At 44.5% G+C, this 16,729-nt stretch overlaps 1 protein-coding gene and 1 pseudogene across 1 annotated transcript in view; both read left to right on the forward strand.

Annotated features, from left to right (window-relative positions):
- DENND2B (DENN domain containing 2B) overlaps nt 1–16,729 on the forward strand; it is a 1,017,138-nt gene that overhangs the window by 68,344 nt on the left and 932,065 nt on the right. The gene's annotated exons all lie outside the window — the stretch shown is intronic.
- On the forward strand, nt 11,859–14,593 carry LOC147731041 (inositol monophosphatase 2 pseudogene; annotated as a pseudogene).

Consider the following 16,729-nt stretch of genomic DNA (forward strand, 5'->3'; position numbering starts at 1 on the left):
GCTGCGTGTGTGCTCCGAACGCTATCAGGTGACCAGATCAAACACTCACAGGCCCGGCTCCTGACCCCGGCTGCATGCACAAGTAAGCAGGGTGCTGACGACGCCTCCCGGGTGAGAGCTCCTATGTGTACTCGTGTGCGCTCCCCCGCTTTTTGTTTGTAAATTAGCAGCAGGGACTGGGGCGGAGGAGGACCTGGGCTCCTCTGCTGCTTCCTCCTGTGTCCTAATCTCCTGCTTATTTTTGGTTTCCGTTGAGGAGTTATTGATTTTTTTTGTCCCTTGCTGCTAAAGCTCACTCTTGGCACCGCAGATGTACTGGAGGATTTAACTTCGCAATTACATGATTAAAAGGCTCAACATACGATAGTCGTTTGTTTAACAACTCCCTGACACTCATTGTGCAGGCTGACTTCATGGCATAGGCACTATTAGGAAAGAACACTATTCAGGGCTGTGTGTGTGTACAGGGGCTAAAAATACTACACCATGTAATCTGCCATTTATCCCATGAGAGCAGAATTCCAAATTGTGACAAATGTCAAGAAGAAAAAAAAAACTTAAAAGAGGCCCGTGCTTTATGAAGTGATAGTGATACACTTTGCATTTAAACACCATAGTCAGGCCACCTCCTTAGCTTTTTTTTTATTATTGATTTCACAAAAAAGAGAAGACCCTACTGAGTTCCAGGGAACAGGGTACTATCGACAAATTAAGCCAAAGGGAAATCCCTGGACTGTGGGCTGTACATTTGTGATTTCACAAAAAAGAGAAGACCCTACTGAGTTCCAGGGAACAGGGTACTATCGACAAATTAAGCCAAAGGGAAATCCCTGGACTGTGTGCTGTACATTCGTGATTTCACAAAAAAGAGAAGGCCCTACTGAGTTCCAGGGAACAGGGTACTATCGACAAATTAAGCCAAAGGGAAATCCATAACACTCATCCACGACTTTTACGCCTTACCACTTTCAAATGTCACCAGCCGCCACTGCTCCTCCGCTATGGTGGAGGAGTGCCACCCCCCCGCAAAAAAATACATGAAAGGAAAAATAAAACGATAATAAACACTTGTGTTATTTTTCTTTTCTTGATGATTCTTGGGGGCGGGGCCCTGGGGGTGACAAGCACTGAGGGGAGTGGTAGTGTACTCCTTTCACTGTGCATGACGGTTTGACCGTCTGTCTCAGGCAGGCCAAGCTGTCATGCGCAGTGAAAGCTCTCTCCAACCAAGCAACGCAGCTGTGTTGGAAAGAGCAGGCACAGACTCCCAGTCTGTCCTGGAAAGTAAATGGAGGGTGATTAGGCCAATCCTGAAGCTTCTCTCATGCGTGAAAGAAGCTTCATGATAGGTCGCAGGGCATTCTGGGAGCCTGTGTCACCTGGAGAAGAGGAACAGAATCCTATTTTAATCACTCATGACCCCTATGTCCCTCTACCCACCCTCCCCCCATCCGCCTGCCTCACCGCTCGTCCAGCACACAGGCCGCTACTGGGTGAGAAGTGAAAGTGTGAGAATCACATCTTTAAGCTTACTCTTCAGCTGCTGAATGTCCTTAAACACTCCGTCTAGTCATACTTTTTTGGCAGTAATGCCTTGCAGTCAACCTTGAGTGAATCAGGATATAACAGGATCCAGTAGCTGGAGAGTCAGTGGTGTGTGGAGCGGCTCTCCTCAGCCAAGCAACGACATTTACCAGCGGAAGAATCGTCTGCCCGTGGAGAATCTCGCCCCTAGTGCACATTCAAGACAGGAATGGATTCAGACCACCCGCTCACCCCAAAACATGTGACCTAGTGGGATCACATGGAAAGATATAAGAATTTAGAAGAGACAATGTTACTCTTGAAGATGGTTTGATCAAATTTCTTGGTAGGTGATTTGTTCATGCCTTTTAAGAAGAACGTACCATAAACGATATAAAAGAGGAAGATACCAGAAAAGGTGATTGTGAGATCAGAGTAGTTTACCCCTGCAAATTGCTCAGTGGGGCTGTAATACATATATATGTATATTAAAATATAACCGTTGTGAAAAAAGGTCAAGGAGAACAGACTGTATATCAAAACGCAGCATCAACACATTTTAAAGGGATTACTCTTCACATGATACAAAGCTATTGGATGAATCATACAGTAGCAACGATATATTGATGCCGTCCCACAGAATCTATAGGAGTGAATGATTCTGTTTGTTGCGTGCTGTGCTGATGGTGGAATTACTTATTGTAAAATCCTATGTTCCCACAATGTCATTATTTATTGTATGACAATGTCTGAGAAACAAGTTAGGTTTTTTAATATTTAATTAGACAACCTCATATATATATATTTTTTTAAAGTGGATATTATTGTGTAATCTGTATCTACAAGCAGTTACTTTGCACTGCCTGTTCTTACTGCTGGGCTCAACCTGCTCTACTGTGGCGCTGATATGAACGCGTGAAGTAGCCCCTTAGGTGTTTTGTCTATTACTTTACAATCCACTAGATCTAATGTAGTATATGATATACCCAGTGACAATCTATGCCTAACCCCCTCTCCATAGCCGTAACCTCAATGACGACCTACAGCTGAAAGGTATAACAAGCATTTGTAAATAATGCACATGATAACCTAAACTGTAATATCCACTCCTATATTGGTAACCACCTTCAGTGAATTGTAACTGAGTCTGTAATCTGAACAATTTTCAAGGTACGTAGTTCATTAGCTGTAACTTAGCTCCAGATGTATGATGTGATTTTGCATGTGCAAAGGGATTTACAACCCGTGTCCGCATGCAATATCACTGTGGGCCATGTACAAACACTGTTTTGCGAGTCTCAAAAAATTGCCACTCGCAAAATAGTGTTTAGCAACTCGCAATTAGGAAGGGAGCATTCAAAGGGCGCCACTTCCTAATGCGAGTCACAGCCCAATGTGTGAATGTTTTTCAACCGCAATTGCCGTCGCAAAACACTTGCAATTTACTGCCCTCTTCAAGAGGGTAGTAATGCAATCGCAAACGGGAATCCCCTTTGCAAATGCAGGGGAAAGTATTTTTAGGGGCATGCATTTCATTTTTCTTTAAGGAAAACGGGCTGCATTTTTTTTTTTAAACAGCTTTATTTAAAAGCAGTCCCAGACATGGAGGTCTGCTGAGGCCAGCAGGCTACCATCCCTGGAAGGGCCAGCCATTCCCAATGGGGTCACAAATTGCGAGTGCCTCATGAATATTGATGAGGCTTGCATTTTGCGACCCCATTGAGAATCGCAATCAGTGTCTGAGACACTGTTGTGCATTTGAAATTGTGACTCGCAATCAAGCGCAAGCCGCGAGTTGCAATTTCAAATGGTTGCACATCTGGCTCTAAATGAATACAAATTAGTGTTTTTCTTTCTTTCCTGAGAATATGCATTCACTTCAACACCACTGTCAATACCTTAATATCATGTGTGATTCAAGTAATCTAACAAAGTCTGTACAGGCTGAGGATTCGCTTGTTTCTGCCACGAACAAGTGTTATAGAGTTTGTAATGCTTGGAAGGATGACTCTTGTATTGGTGTGCAAATCAAAGTTTGAATCCCTAATCTCATGCGTTCTCCAAAATACATCTCTGAATTCAACCAGTCCTTGATAACTCCAAAGAAAGCGTGATAAGTTCCAGTCTATGGGAAACAGGGTTCCGTTTGCAGCAACTATATAGCCTGGTTGCCCAGCGAAGAACACTCCGAAATAAGAGGAACTTATATCCTATAGATCTAAGATGGCCACTGCCCTCCCAAATTGTGGCAGAGTCTGCTGTGCTCTGGGAAATGTCATTTCTCCTAGCTATGTTGGCGCGTTTCGCATAGTGCGAGCATCGCAGCCACAAAGCCTCACAACAAGGGGCGTCCACACGCTGACCGTATTGCTGACTTTCTAAGCAGCAGAAAACTTGTATAGGCATTTATATAGCGCACTACTTACCCGGAGGGTCCCAAGGCGCTTCGACCGCTGCGAAACCCTTCCTGGCTTCCCTGAGAGATGGTCCCTTAATGGGTATCTCCAGGGTGAGACCAGGCATCCCCGGCGGTCTGGTGGGGCCGTTAGTGAAGATGAGGCAAGCTAATGCCCAGAGTTGCCGAGTGTGATCGCTGATCAGAATGGGCACCGAGGCGAGAGAATTATCGAGTCCGCTGACCCTGGTCCAGAAACCTGCCGCGCAGGGAATCGAACCCTGGTCCCGGGCCGTCCTCTGCTCTAGGGTCTGCCGCCTCTAACCAGTGAGCCACACTACTTCACTTGAGCATTTCACCATCCCAGCCCACCATGCACAGGGGAGTGCTGGCCACCAATCATAACACTTGTACCTAATGAGCATTAAAAGTTTTTTAGGAACTGAAATTTAATAGATAGTTTTACCGAAATATAATGTTGCTTTGATGTTACATTGGGTTGCGAGGAACAGCATATCTACATTTCCATGGTTTGTAATTGTATTTTTTGGAACAGCCTCTTTTTTTTGTGGAATCTGTGGTCCGTGGAGCAAATGTAAAGGTTCTATGTGCATCAAAATCACCTTGTATTTTTTTGACTCAGAAATTCTAAGCTATTTAAATACCATCGGAGGGAATACAACAGGATGCATTTTGGGATTACAAAATAAATAAAAGAATTAGGGAGTTTCCTCCACATAAACTGGCTGTCAACAATATTTGTTATTAGCCATACGGATACAAGCAGTCTTAACTTTCATAAATGTGTGGAAGAGTAACTCAAAATGCCTGTCCCCACGTATATCACGGAGGGCGGAAAAAGGCAATAAAACTTAGAAAACGCCCTACACATGTTAGCGAGCGTGATGTCCTACATTGAAAAAGTAGGTGTTTTGCACTATCATGGAACCTTTATAGTATGCATTATGGTTGTTGTAAGTTGGTACCCAAAGTGGTTATCACAATTTGGCTACAGTAGTTTTGTTAAATGCCTAAACTCCATTAGAGGGGTATCATGGCCCATGTTTTCAGCCTGTTTACCACTAAGACTCAAGACACAAGGGCAAATGGGAAGAGCCCCTGCAGCCTGCAGAAATAAGAACAAACACTCACTAGTTATAGTACTATTGTTGTTTTAACCTATATTCGTTACTCTTTTCCTTGCAATGACACGCTTGAAATTCCAAAACTTAATTGAACTTGGCTCATAAAATGTCAAAGTTCAAAACAAGATGATCAGCAAATTCATGACCCCTATGTTATGTCACCAGGACCAAAAAAGGTAACAATAATCAATATTTTAATTCTCAATATTTCAGAGGCCCGGCAGTAAAAAATGTATTTCTTGTAGAAAAGCAAGTAATATAAGGAAAATTTAAAAATTTTGATTCACCAATTCAGAATTCGTGATGTATCAAAAAAAGGCAGGATGTGGCGGCCTCGTGTGCAAAGGAAGGCTGCTTTGGAGTTTTCATAATCAAAGTAAAACTGCTTTGGCTTTTTTGTGGTTTAAAGAAAAATTGCTGTGGCGAACATGAAAAACCAGAGAGCTATAATCTGATAGAGAGACTGGGCTCAGCTTCTGTAGGGTTCCAAATCGGCTGAGAGGAAGGATTCAAAAGCGTTGACTTCATGTCCCCAGTTACATTACTAGTTGCTTAACTAGAACGTGGATCCAAAGCAAAATCTAAGATGGCGCCCAAACAATCACATTTGGGTCCAGATTTATCAATCTTTCATGCAACACAGCACAGTACAGCACGACAAGTTGCTCCTCTATGCTGTATGAAAGGAGAGGCCAGGAATGTGCGGTATTTACCAATATATGACGTATTCCTGTTTTCTGCCTGTGCTGGTGCACGATCTGCAGGCAAGAGCCAACTCGCCGTGGTGCAAGGTTGCCTGCATTGCAGGCAGGATTGTTGTGCAGGAAGGGTAAACCTTTCTTTACAAAAACAATTCTCTGAGTCTTTTTTCCTCTTTATAAGTGTGCTGCAGACCGCAGAACCCTTAGAGGAAATATCAAGAAGAAATAAAGATGTTTCTCCTTGGTGCACCTCCCCTGGGATCACATCAGCCTTTTTGCGATCTTTCCCAGGTTAATTAGTCTTAGTAAATCTGGGAATGCACCGAAATCCATGGGTGGATGTTTGGGAACATCCACGCTCCACCCATGGAACGTCTTCCCAGGGCAGAGTAACACAAGGCAATGACTTGCGTTACTGCAGATTTAACATGCAACGCAGGGCCACGCAAGGTTGCTCGGCGTTCCTTGGTAAATCTAACTTTAGAGTTGCGTTGCTCTTGCAACATCATGCGTGATGGAAGGGCAACGCAACAATACGATAATTCTGGCCATTAGTTTGTATTCACACTTGCTTCAAGTGTTTACAAACACAGTCCATAAGACCTTGATTGATGCTTGAGAGCTGGTCCTCTGCTGGAGGGTTTTAGATGATTTTGAGTCTCAACTCTATCAACAGAGCCACTATTGTGACATATAAATATACACATAGCTATTCCATTTCTGACAGTCGTCTGGGTGTCATATCTCATGTATGGGCAGCATTTGCCATCATGAAGCCTTCATAGTCTACAGATTTGACTCAATGGATTGTGTTATAATAAGAAACACACTCAATGGCTGTTACTCTTGGGAAACGTTATTCATCAACACCAAAGCTAGTCTGACAGGACATCTCCTTGTGAGCATCCTCCAGCTGTCCTCATCGCCTGAGCCCCCACATTACATTTATAGGGAGATACCATTCAGTCTTTACACGGGGAGAACAGACGATTTGGTCTGACATGTATCTATCTATCCGTGCTCGCTCTCCCCCATGAACATAACTAATTGTGAATGTACCCTTTTTAAGATAAAGGTTTCTGACATTTTTTCCCTTACAGGGCTCTTGATCTATCGCCCCCCTGTCCCTGCAAGCGCTTTTCAGGAATCTCTGATTTCTACTATTTCTATGCTAGTACTACAGTCTGCGAACTTCAACATATTGGGGGATTTGAATCTCCATCTCGAGCGCTGTGAGTCCCCTACTGTACGAGAGCTCCTGGGTGACCTTGAGGCATGCCAACTTTTCCAGCTAGTCAAAGGGCCATCCCACTTAGCTGGCCATCTGCTTGACCCGGTATTCTCAAACATTCCTGGTGTCTTGGCCTCCACTCCTAGTCCTCTTAGCTGGTCAGACCACTTCCTGGTTCAAATTTCGATTAAGATTCCAGTTGGCTCCAGGAAGCAGTCCCTCCCGCCTCTCTGGAGGCGCCCCTGGCATAAATTGGACAGTGCTTTGTTTGAGACTAGTCTGAATCACTCCCGTCCAGATTGGCCTGAAGATCTGGAGGAAGCCGACATACTCTATAGAGACTGGATTAATCTGTCTCTTGACAATTTGATCCCTAAGAAAATGTCCAGACCCAAGCGAGAGCAATCTCATCCTTGGTATTCCGCGGCATTGGCTGATCAGAAAAAGCAATGCAAGCTACTAGAGCGTGCTTGGAGGCGATCGTATGATCCCCTGGCAAAAGCCAACTTTAGATCAGCTACCAAAGCTTATCATAAACTTATAAAGAAAGTTAAGGCCAACTACTACACTGAAATGATCAGCTCTAGTACAAACCGCTCTAAAACCATCTTTTCCTTGGTAAAGGATATGACTAAGTCACCGGGGGGATGTAACTGCACGATAACATCTGACCAACAATGTGAAGAGATTGCTGGTTTTTTTGTCAATAAAGTTCAGGAGATCTATAATTCTTTTAAATCTAACAAGTTCGTTCCGATTTCTAACCAAATGTCTGATTCACCTGAACTTCCACACTCCCTTCTCACCCTGCCTTCTATCTCACAGACCAACATGAAAAGTCTGGCTGTAAAGGTCAAGTCTGGGTCCCTGGAGGACCCTCTTAAACCTGAAATGTTTAACCTACTGCAAAATTCCATTCTGACGGAGGGTCGGGAGTTGATTAATAAATCCCTTCAATCCTCCACCATCCCTAAATCGTGGAAACACGCTAAGGTTGTACCCTTACTTAACCACATGCGCGCTGCTCTGATTCTTCTGGAATGCTGACTTTTTAAAAAACCCATTGTTCATGACGAGCTGGGCTCGTCATCAGTGTTTGAGGAGGCTACACCATGACGAGCCCAGCTCGTCATCAGCCTCGAAGGGGTTAAAAAGCCCACCTTAGACCCTTCTAAGCCTGAAAGCTTTAGACCTATTTCTCTACTCCCCTACTTGGCCAAGGTGGCAGAAGCGCACGTGAATGACATCTTGACCAATTATCTGGAGAGTAATAGGATTTTAGATGAGTCACAAAACGGGTTCCGGCCTAACCACAGCACGGAATCCGCCCTGTTGGCCGTGACTGAACATCTGAGGGTGACAAAAGATCTGGGTGGCACGTCGGCTCTTGTCCTGTTGGATCTGAGCGCAGCGTTCGACACGGTCTCCCATAGGATTTTACTCAGAAGACTATGGGAGATCGGAGTCCGAGGTGGAGCCCTGGATTGGTTCGCGTCCTTTCTATCAGACCGTTCCTTTCAGGTCCATGCCCCACCGTTCTCGTCCAACAGGTTTCCATTGAGCTGCGGTGTTCCGCAGGGGTCTGCCCTCAGCCCCACATTATTCAACGTATACGTCCGCCCTCTGGCAGTACTGGCCAGAGAACGTAAGATCAAATTAACTTCTTACGCGGACAATACGCAACTCATTTTTTCCTTTTCCAAGGACACCAAAACAGATCAAGCCAAGTTTCAAGACGATATGTTGGCCATCTCTAGTTGGATGAATGCGAACTGCTTGCAGTTGAATTCATCTAAAACGGAGGTTCTGTTGATTGGTAAGGAAACACACAAGTGGGATGAACACTGGTGGCCCTCCACCTTAGGTTCTTCCCCCACCCCTAAGTTGGAAGTAAAGAACCTGGGTGTGACTATGGACAACTCCCTCACCCTAGAGTCACACGCAAAAAAAGTGGCTGGCGTGTGTTATGGTCGCCTCCGGTCGTTAAAGCCCATCTTGGGCTTTTTCGACCCATCGGTACGTCAGACAATAGTCCAAGCCCTTGTTTTATCACATATAGACTATTGTAACGTCCTAATGTTATGTTCTAATCGGACAGCTATCAATAGACTCCAAAGGGCCCAAAATGCAGCTGCCCGTATTCTGTTTGCTCTACCCAAACACTGCCATGTGTCTCATATTCTGCGGCGTTTACACTGGCTTCCGGTGACACAGCGCATTCAGTTCAAGGCGCTATGCCTAGTTCATAAAATCCTCCATCGCTCTGGCCCTCCGATCCTGCAGGGTTTGTGTTCCTCCTATGTTCCCACACGCGCTCTCCGCTCAGCGGACCTCCACCTTGCCTGTACCATCAAAATCAGAAGGAGTAGAGCAGGTGGCCGTTCCTTCAGGTATCTGGCTCCGAAACTGTGGAACTCAATCCCCCTGGAGATGCGTGCCACTAACAATTACCTGTCATTTAGAAAGCTAATTAAAACATGGCTGTTTCCGCCTACTTAAGGCCCACTAGTACTGCCACACGTTTTATCCACGCCTAGTTGTTTTGTTTCTAATCGTCTGCAAGCGCTGGGACGCCCTGTTGCTGGGGTAGCCATGCGGTATATAAGCGTTTTTAACATAACGTAACATAACATGTTACATGGGAGATGGAAAGAAATTATAACTCCTTGCGTGGGGCTCTACCAGATGCAACAAGCATTTGCAATGCAATAGGTCTCGCATTTGCGAGACGTTGAGCTACTGGCATCGTAAATGACAAACCTTTTATCTATGTGCTGGTTTTGAAAACAGATAAATAAAAGGCCTTGTCATTTACAATGCCAATAGCTTATAACTTCGCAAATGCAAGACCTATTGCATATGCTTGTTTAACAGTATCATTGGTGTTCTGTATGGAGTATGTACGTTTTTAAATGAATGTCACAGAGTGCTCGTTTTATTTCACATGGAATTGTATCCATGTGCTGCTTTCACTCAGTGATTTATTAGCTAGTGGCTAGGTTATGAGGAATGCACATTTTTTCCACCATGCCCACTAAAGTCAACAGGGAGGCTCCTGCCGCATTCCCTCCATATGAGTGGTAGGCCTCCTAGACCCTTCCACCTAGGAAGCCGGTTGTGAAAGAAGCGTTTAATTACGTTTTCGATTTTGTGACAGAATCCTGGCTAAGAATAAATCATAGTAACAGAAACAGGTAGTACTGTTCCCTTTGACAGGGATTGAATCGCACATCTAACGGACACTTTCAAACAGAACAAATCAAAGTGTGAAGCAATTTCATTGGCATTAAGATTTCACTGTTGTTGGGGTGCAAGTTATATCCTTTTGACACCTACTACCCAAAAGTGCCTACTGACACAACAATAAAGTTGTGTACATAAAATTATAGTTGAAATAATATATTCAGCACACCCTTATATTTTTCTTTTCCAGTGAAACGTGCAAAATTTGGATCATTCGAATCTGGTTAAAAAAAAGTGTTCATATGAAGTATTGACTACATTGAATTATGGGCCTATCCCTTGGCCTTTTTTGTTAAATATAAGGGTGTGCTGAATATCTTATTTCAACTATAAGAATAAATCGTAGTGCAATCTTTAGTTAGCTATTGTGCTAACATCCAGATGTGAAAGAGCGTGCAGTGCGTAAAAGTTGACCTCCCGCTTTTGCTTTTAGTCGTACCACTGACACGAAATGCAAAAATAATCTTAGTGGGCCCTCAGCGGAGTCTTCTACAGTCTGTCAGCACTGCCACAGGGGAAATAGGGACGTGCAGGTGGCTCCCCTCCATGCTTGGGATGACTTCTTCCCTGGATCCAACCGCTTCTCCCTGCCAGATTTCAAGGAATCTCAAAATGGAACAACTGGGTGGTCAGAACAACTACCAGGTGGTGGCGGCCAGGGTTTTCGCGTTGGTAGGATGAGTGTATTTTTCAAGCCACCATGCAGCATTTTGCTGCTTCTGAAACTTGGCGGCCACAGTACTTGCTGGGACTAGGAGCTGCTACTAGCAGTGTTCGGATGAGAGAGCCTGCCCTGAGAGACTCAGTCAGCAGGATGTGCATGTATATAGCACTTACAAACGGCAGACGTGCGGGGTTATACTCACCAATGCTAGACATATGGTATTTAACTATTTATAAAAACTGGAATTTATAAAATAAATAAATACACTGAGCACGGACACCAACAAACACCAAAAATGATTCCTGATAAGCCCGAGCTAGACTAGCAAAATACGCAGTCAGGGTGGGCGAAAAACACGCAAATGTGCATTAACCGCTTCGGTGCTCATGACGGCTCCCGGCTGTCATGAGTCATGGTAGTCGTGTGCTCATAACGGCCAGGACCCATCAGAACATTGCCGGTCCGCCCACGTGCGATTAATTCCCTGCCTGTGCGGGCAAATTAATCAGTGGGCGGAGTTCTGACGAGTCCCGGCTGTCATGAGCACACGCCGACCGTGACTCATGACGGCCGGGAGCCGTCATGAGCACCATGGTGCGGCACCCACACCCCACGCATCACAGCAAAATTCGCGTCGCGGCAAAGGGGTTAAATCATCACAGATGGTCAATATTCACCTATGGTTTCTGCTCCGACTGTTTATAGGAGGTGTTATGCATTTTCCGACAAAGGAAGGGATTCTGCAGGATAACAGAATGCAAGTACAGCACAGTGATGGTTATCACAAAAAAAAAGCATAAAATGTAGATAACGAATGCCAAAAATGCTTCCTGAAAAGCGCAAGCAAGGTAGGCGGGGCCTAATGAACAGGGCGGACACCAACAAACACCGAGAATGCTTCATAAAAAGCCTGAGCAAGGCTTGCAAAATATGCAGTCAGGGTGGGCAGGGTCTAATGCGGACAGGGCGAACACCAACCCCGCTTCTAGAGAAGCCGGACACAAAACCAACAACAATAGTTCTAGCCAAGGCGAAGCAGCGCATGCGCTGCAATGCAGGTGAGACCTAAAATTAGCACACTGCAGAGGAGTCAGATTGCAGGGAGCAGGGCATTGTTTACCCTCATAAGTAGGAATCAAATACCTTGAATTGTTAGTCCCCATAATGGCTCCCTGAAAAGCCCAGTGTGCTTTTCAAGATCCTGACACTAGTGTTTAAATGTATACAAGAGGTAGGTCTTAATTGCTTAGGTAAGCTAACACTTGAGGACAGGCAACCATCTTCAATTCATGTCCCCGGTAATATACGCTGTTCATGGAGTGATAAGTGGAAAACATGGAATTGCCTTCCACTAATGTTGGACAGGCTTTTCGGGCGTTCTGGTACTGCCAAGTGAGCCATCTTGAAAGGGCCAGTGTGTGGACCGAATAAAAACACTGCACACTGGACCTTTGAAGCAGTCTGATCTGGCTGTGCCAGACTGCCCAAAAGCTGGGCAAACACTGACTTTCACAGCACATTCATAAACTGCAACACTGTGTCTTTATTTTGTTGAGCAGTAAAACCTGACAAATGTGTTGATTATTTTGTTAATTTTGTTGGACTATCCAAAATATGTGGCTTTTTTCTTCTTCAGGTGGCTCCAGGTACGGTTTGTTGTATGGGCTGTACAAACAGAATAAAGTCAAATAAAATATAACTAGTGAGAGGACTAGAAGGCTTGAACTGCATACTCCGAAGATTTTGCAATAACACATGCGTCCCATGCATGATGCATGATGCATGATGCCTAGAGTCTAGTGAGGTATCAGGAAATGCATCCCGGGTAGTTGTCAGGCTTCATAATCATCACAGTGCCTTGAAGCTAATCATGTGCTCTCAACATAACAAACAATTCTTAAAAAAATAGTTAATAGCACCAAACGAGAGGGATATCTTCTGAGGTGAAATCTAAATCTAGTCTTCAATCTCAGGTTACAAAGTGAACTGGGCTAAAAGTTTATTGTTACAACTAGCTTAATTACTCATGAAATACTGGCCACAGGTCTGTAGTTTCCAGTGGAAACTAATATTCATTTCACCAAATCTAGAAACATCAGCAGCTCCATCAATCAGAAACACGTTCTGGATAATAACAGAGAGAAACCCCTGACCTAGCATCGCGTATTCTCTCCTGGTTAGACAGAGTGGATGCGATCAAAATACTGCTTACCCCACAGCACTATATATTCTTCTACTCCTGCCCATCCCTTTCCTCTCATATTCTTCAAAGATACCGATTTGCATGTCAGCGATAATTATCGCTAATGACATGCAAAGAGGGCGTGCCAAGATGTAAGCGACTGGAAACAGTCGGTAATATCGCTATCTCCTATTACCAACAATGGCTTAGTTTTGGAAATATTTGCGCTAAGCGTGAATATCGCCAAAAGCTAACGCCTGCCCCGACCAGTTCTTAGCCATGTTATCCAATGAGAGGTGGATAGCATGGCTAAGAGCATTGTCACGGTAATGCCTGAATATCGCTGTATTGACAGCAATATTCACGCATTTCGCCCGTTTTTTATCGCTTCTGAGATAAACCTTGATAATAGCAAGGTATCTCAGCGATAAAAACAGGTGAAGGGCGGCGATAGGAATATTCCTGCTAAGCCATCATAGCGATAATTAGCGCTAGTTGTTGGCAATATGCTCCCTCATCTCATAATCCTTCATCATCGAGGAGAGACGAGCCCGCCACCCCCTCAGAGGAGACCGTATCTGAGCATCAGCTGGTGACCCCACCGACCGGGGGCGGCGCCCAGTATCTTGGGAGAGGAGATTCGCCCCAATTCCTGCCTCCACCGGAGAGGAGAAATGAGGTTGGGCCCGGCGGAACGTGCAATTTTGTACACAGGTTTCCCCTTGTGGCAGTTAGCATTGGATTTGCGTTTCAAAAAGAGCTCGAATTTGGTGTCATCTACCATTGCACTGAAGAACGAGTGTACACTGGACGGAAAGGCCATGGGTCATTCTGCAATGGGGAGAGGCTGCAGGTATCCAAAGAGACAGCTATCTCCAAAGCCTTGATATTAACAGAGATTGGAACAAAGCGAGATCCTACCACTCTGAAACTATTTCTAGGCAATATGGAGCGGTTGCTGAAATCCCATGCTCACGGGATTCGTATAATGGGGAGTGCAACACTGTCGCTGTGCTATCTCGCTTCAGGTGCTGCAGAGGCCTACTACCAGTTCGGTTTGCACTTCTGGGATTTGGCAGCTGCTACAGTCATAATCCGAGAGGCTGGAGGAGTGGCGATCGATACTTCAGGGGGAGCCCTGGACCTCATGTCGTGCAGAGTGGCTCATAGCACGTGAACTGCAGACTATTAACTATGGAAGGGATGACGAGGACTGAAGCAACGTGGCGGCTCCAATGAAAATACGCACATGCTTTTCGAATGTGATGCCTGCTGGGCAAACATCTGTTGCCAGAGCGACCTCAGAATCTAGTGTTTAGGGATATTTTATAAGCACAGATGTGTCAGCAGTCTCTTTGTGATTCTCTTTTGTCCTCACTAGTTTTTAATGTTTTGTGTTCCAGCTGTACCTGATCGAAATAATTGTTTGTAGCTGTGGCTTTCAAGTTGCTTTAAGCTTTTACATGTGATCTGGGGCTCAAGCCTGACCCACATAGAGACAAATTAAACATGATGAAAAATAATCCTTCAATTAGAATGGTATAGTTGTCACCACACATCTCTCTGGAAAAGGTATCCCTTTACATTTGAAGAAGTGAAACAACGTTAACCCGCCACATCTAAAAAATAAGAACTACCACAAACTGATCAATAAGATCACATTCTTAAACTTTCTACACGTCGTATGCATTCACAATCCTCCACTCCACCCCCTTAAACATCATTCATTTGTTCTTTCCACGATACGGACTTCATCGACCATCATGCTCCGGGGTAACACGCTGATAGGACGAGCAGGGTGCGACCTCTTTCGTGAATACTATCATTCATTTGTTATTGACTCAGTCGAAACTGCCTAGGTAAGCAGAGGATATCAGAAATACTGTTAAAATGAGCACAATCACTTGACCTTCATCTTCTTGAGATCTTCGATTGAATCTGCAATGTTTAAAGTCTTCTTCAATTATTCAGTCTTTCATGGGACAGTTTCACAACCCCTTGTTCCCAGACCTATGCCAAGGTTAGTGTAGATCGGGAAAAATAGAGCACTTTGTGTATGTGTAATCCATAGAGGTAATTTGCGCTTGCACATCGGCAGGTTGCTTTAAGCATGTACGTCATGCCCCCTCAGATTCTATGCTCGTGGTGTGTGCCATGGGTATGCAGGTGTTAGTTACAAAGCATTACTAATTCACAACGAGATAAGCTGGAATGTGTCTCATGCGCTTGTTCCCCTAATACGACACCTACTATGGTGGAACCGCAACCAAAGACTTGGGTCAATATGACCTCATGGACACCACCACCCATCAAAAAATTTAATCAGGCATAGTTCCCTCCTATCAATTTGGTGATCAATTCAATCAAAGAGGAAACACGATTCAAAGAAGCCATAGAATGAGTACTCGAAGCAACCGCGACAACATCCAGGAACCTGCTTCAGCCTCCCAGCACTTGCTATTGTTTCAATGTCATTACTGACTATCATGATTTGTTTATCTCCCCTTGCCTCTTCTTCCAGCACCCTATGTATAAATCGAAATATACTGCACCTCACCATGTACATGCGCGGTGCCCGGCAGTCCATGGTATCGATGCTACCAGCTTTCGCTTCATGTAAGCCTCTAGCGTGGTGGACTCATGAACGCAAACCATGCCGTAAGACTGCACTCACTCAGTGAGACTGCATGTGCTTCCCTCTCCCCCCCAGCAATGCTTCATCGTTCTCCTATGCAATAAAAAAGACTACTGAATTAAAGCGAAATCAATGTATATAACAATGATTGACTGCACAGAATCAGATTTACCAGTGAAAATGTAGACTTTTTTTATGTTTTGAACAGTTTTTTTTTATTTTGATCTAGGTAGTCAAAATTGCCCCATTGATTTTGCTCAACTTGGCAGAAAAGTCCAGCCAGTCAGTTATTTGTGGAATCCAAGAGGTCTTGGGGATGGTGAATATTTACATGAGATATAAAAACACCCAACAGGGGGTCATTAACAACATAACGATGCTGAGATAAAAAGCTCTTGAAGAACACACCAGTAAAACAACATTCTCACGTCTCTTTTGTTTACTGCTAAGCGGCAAAGCAAGGCCAAAAGTTAAGCGCATGCAAGAATTTTTGCATACTAGCTGCGCTTACAAAAAAACTGCATAATCGAGATGGGATCTTTTTACAGAAATGGAGTTTAAACAACATGAATTCTGCTTCACATTCCATTCCAGCGATCTCATTTATGCATATCCCGCTGAACTCGCTCATTCCAGGACATTTTATTCACAGCTATTAGCATAGCAGAGTTGGCGGGGGCATTTCTCCCTTCTCTCGCGTGGCACTCGGCCCATTTCTACATCTCTTCGGTGCCATTCTCGTTCCTTGATCCGTTTGGACACATGGCTTTCCTGTCACGATAACAGGGCAGCCCAGAGTTCTTTGCATGAATTGAGGAATGTAGCACCTACTATGACGGCCTCAACCCGCAGCAAAATGTAAAACACCACATCACTCATGGCGGATTGGAGCATCCTACCTCATATTTCTTTCAGATATTTGAATGGCGTCAGTTTATTGAGGTGCTTATTAAGGTAATTCGGGCGGGATCAAGGTGGGGTTTTGTTGTTGTTACAACGTGCTGTAGAA

This window comes from Lissotriton vulgaris, chromosome 2_1 (assembly GCF_964263255.1).
Source record: "Lissotriton vulgaris chromosome 2_1, aLisVul1.2, whole genome shotgun sequence".
NCBI classification, from domain to species: domain Eukaryota; kingdom Metazoa; phylum Chordata; class Amphibia; order Caudata; family Salamandridae; genus Lissotriton; species Lissotriton vulgaris.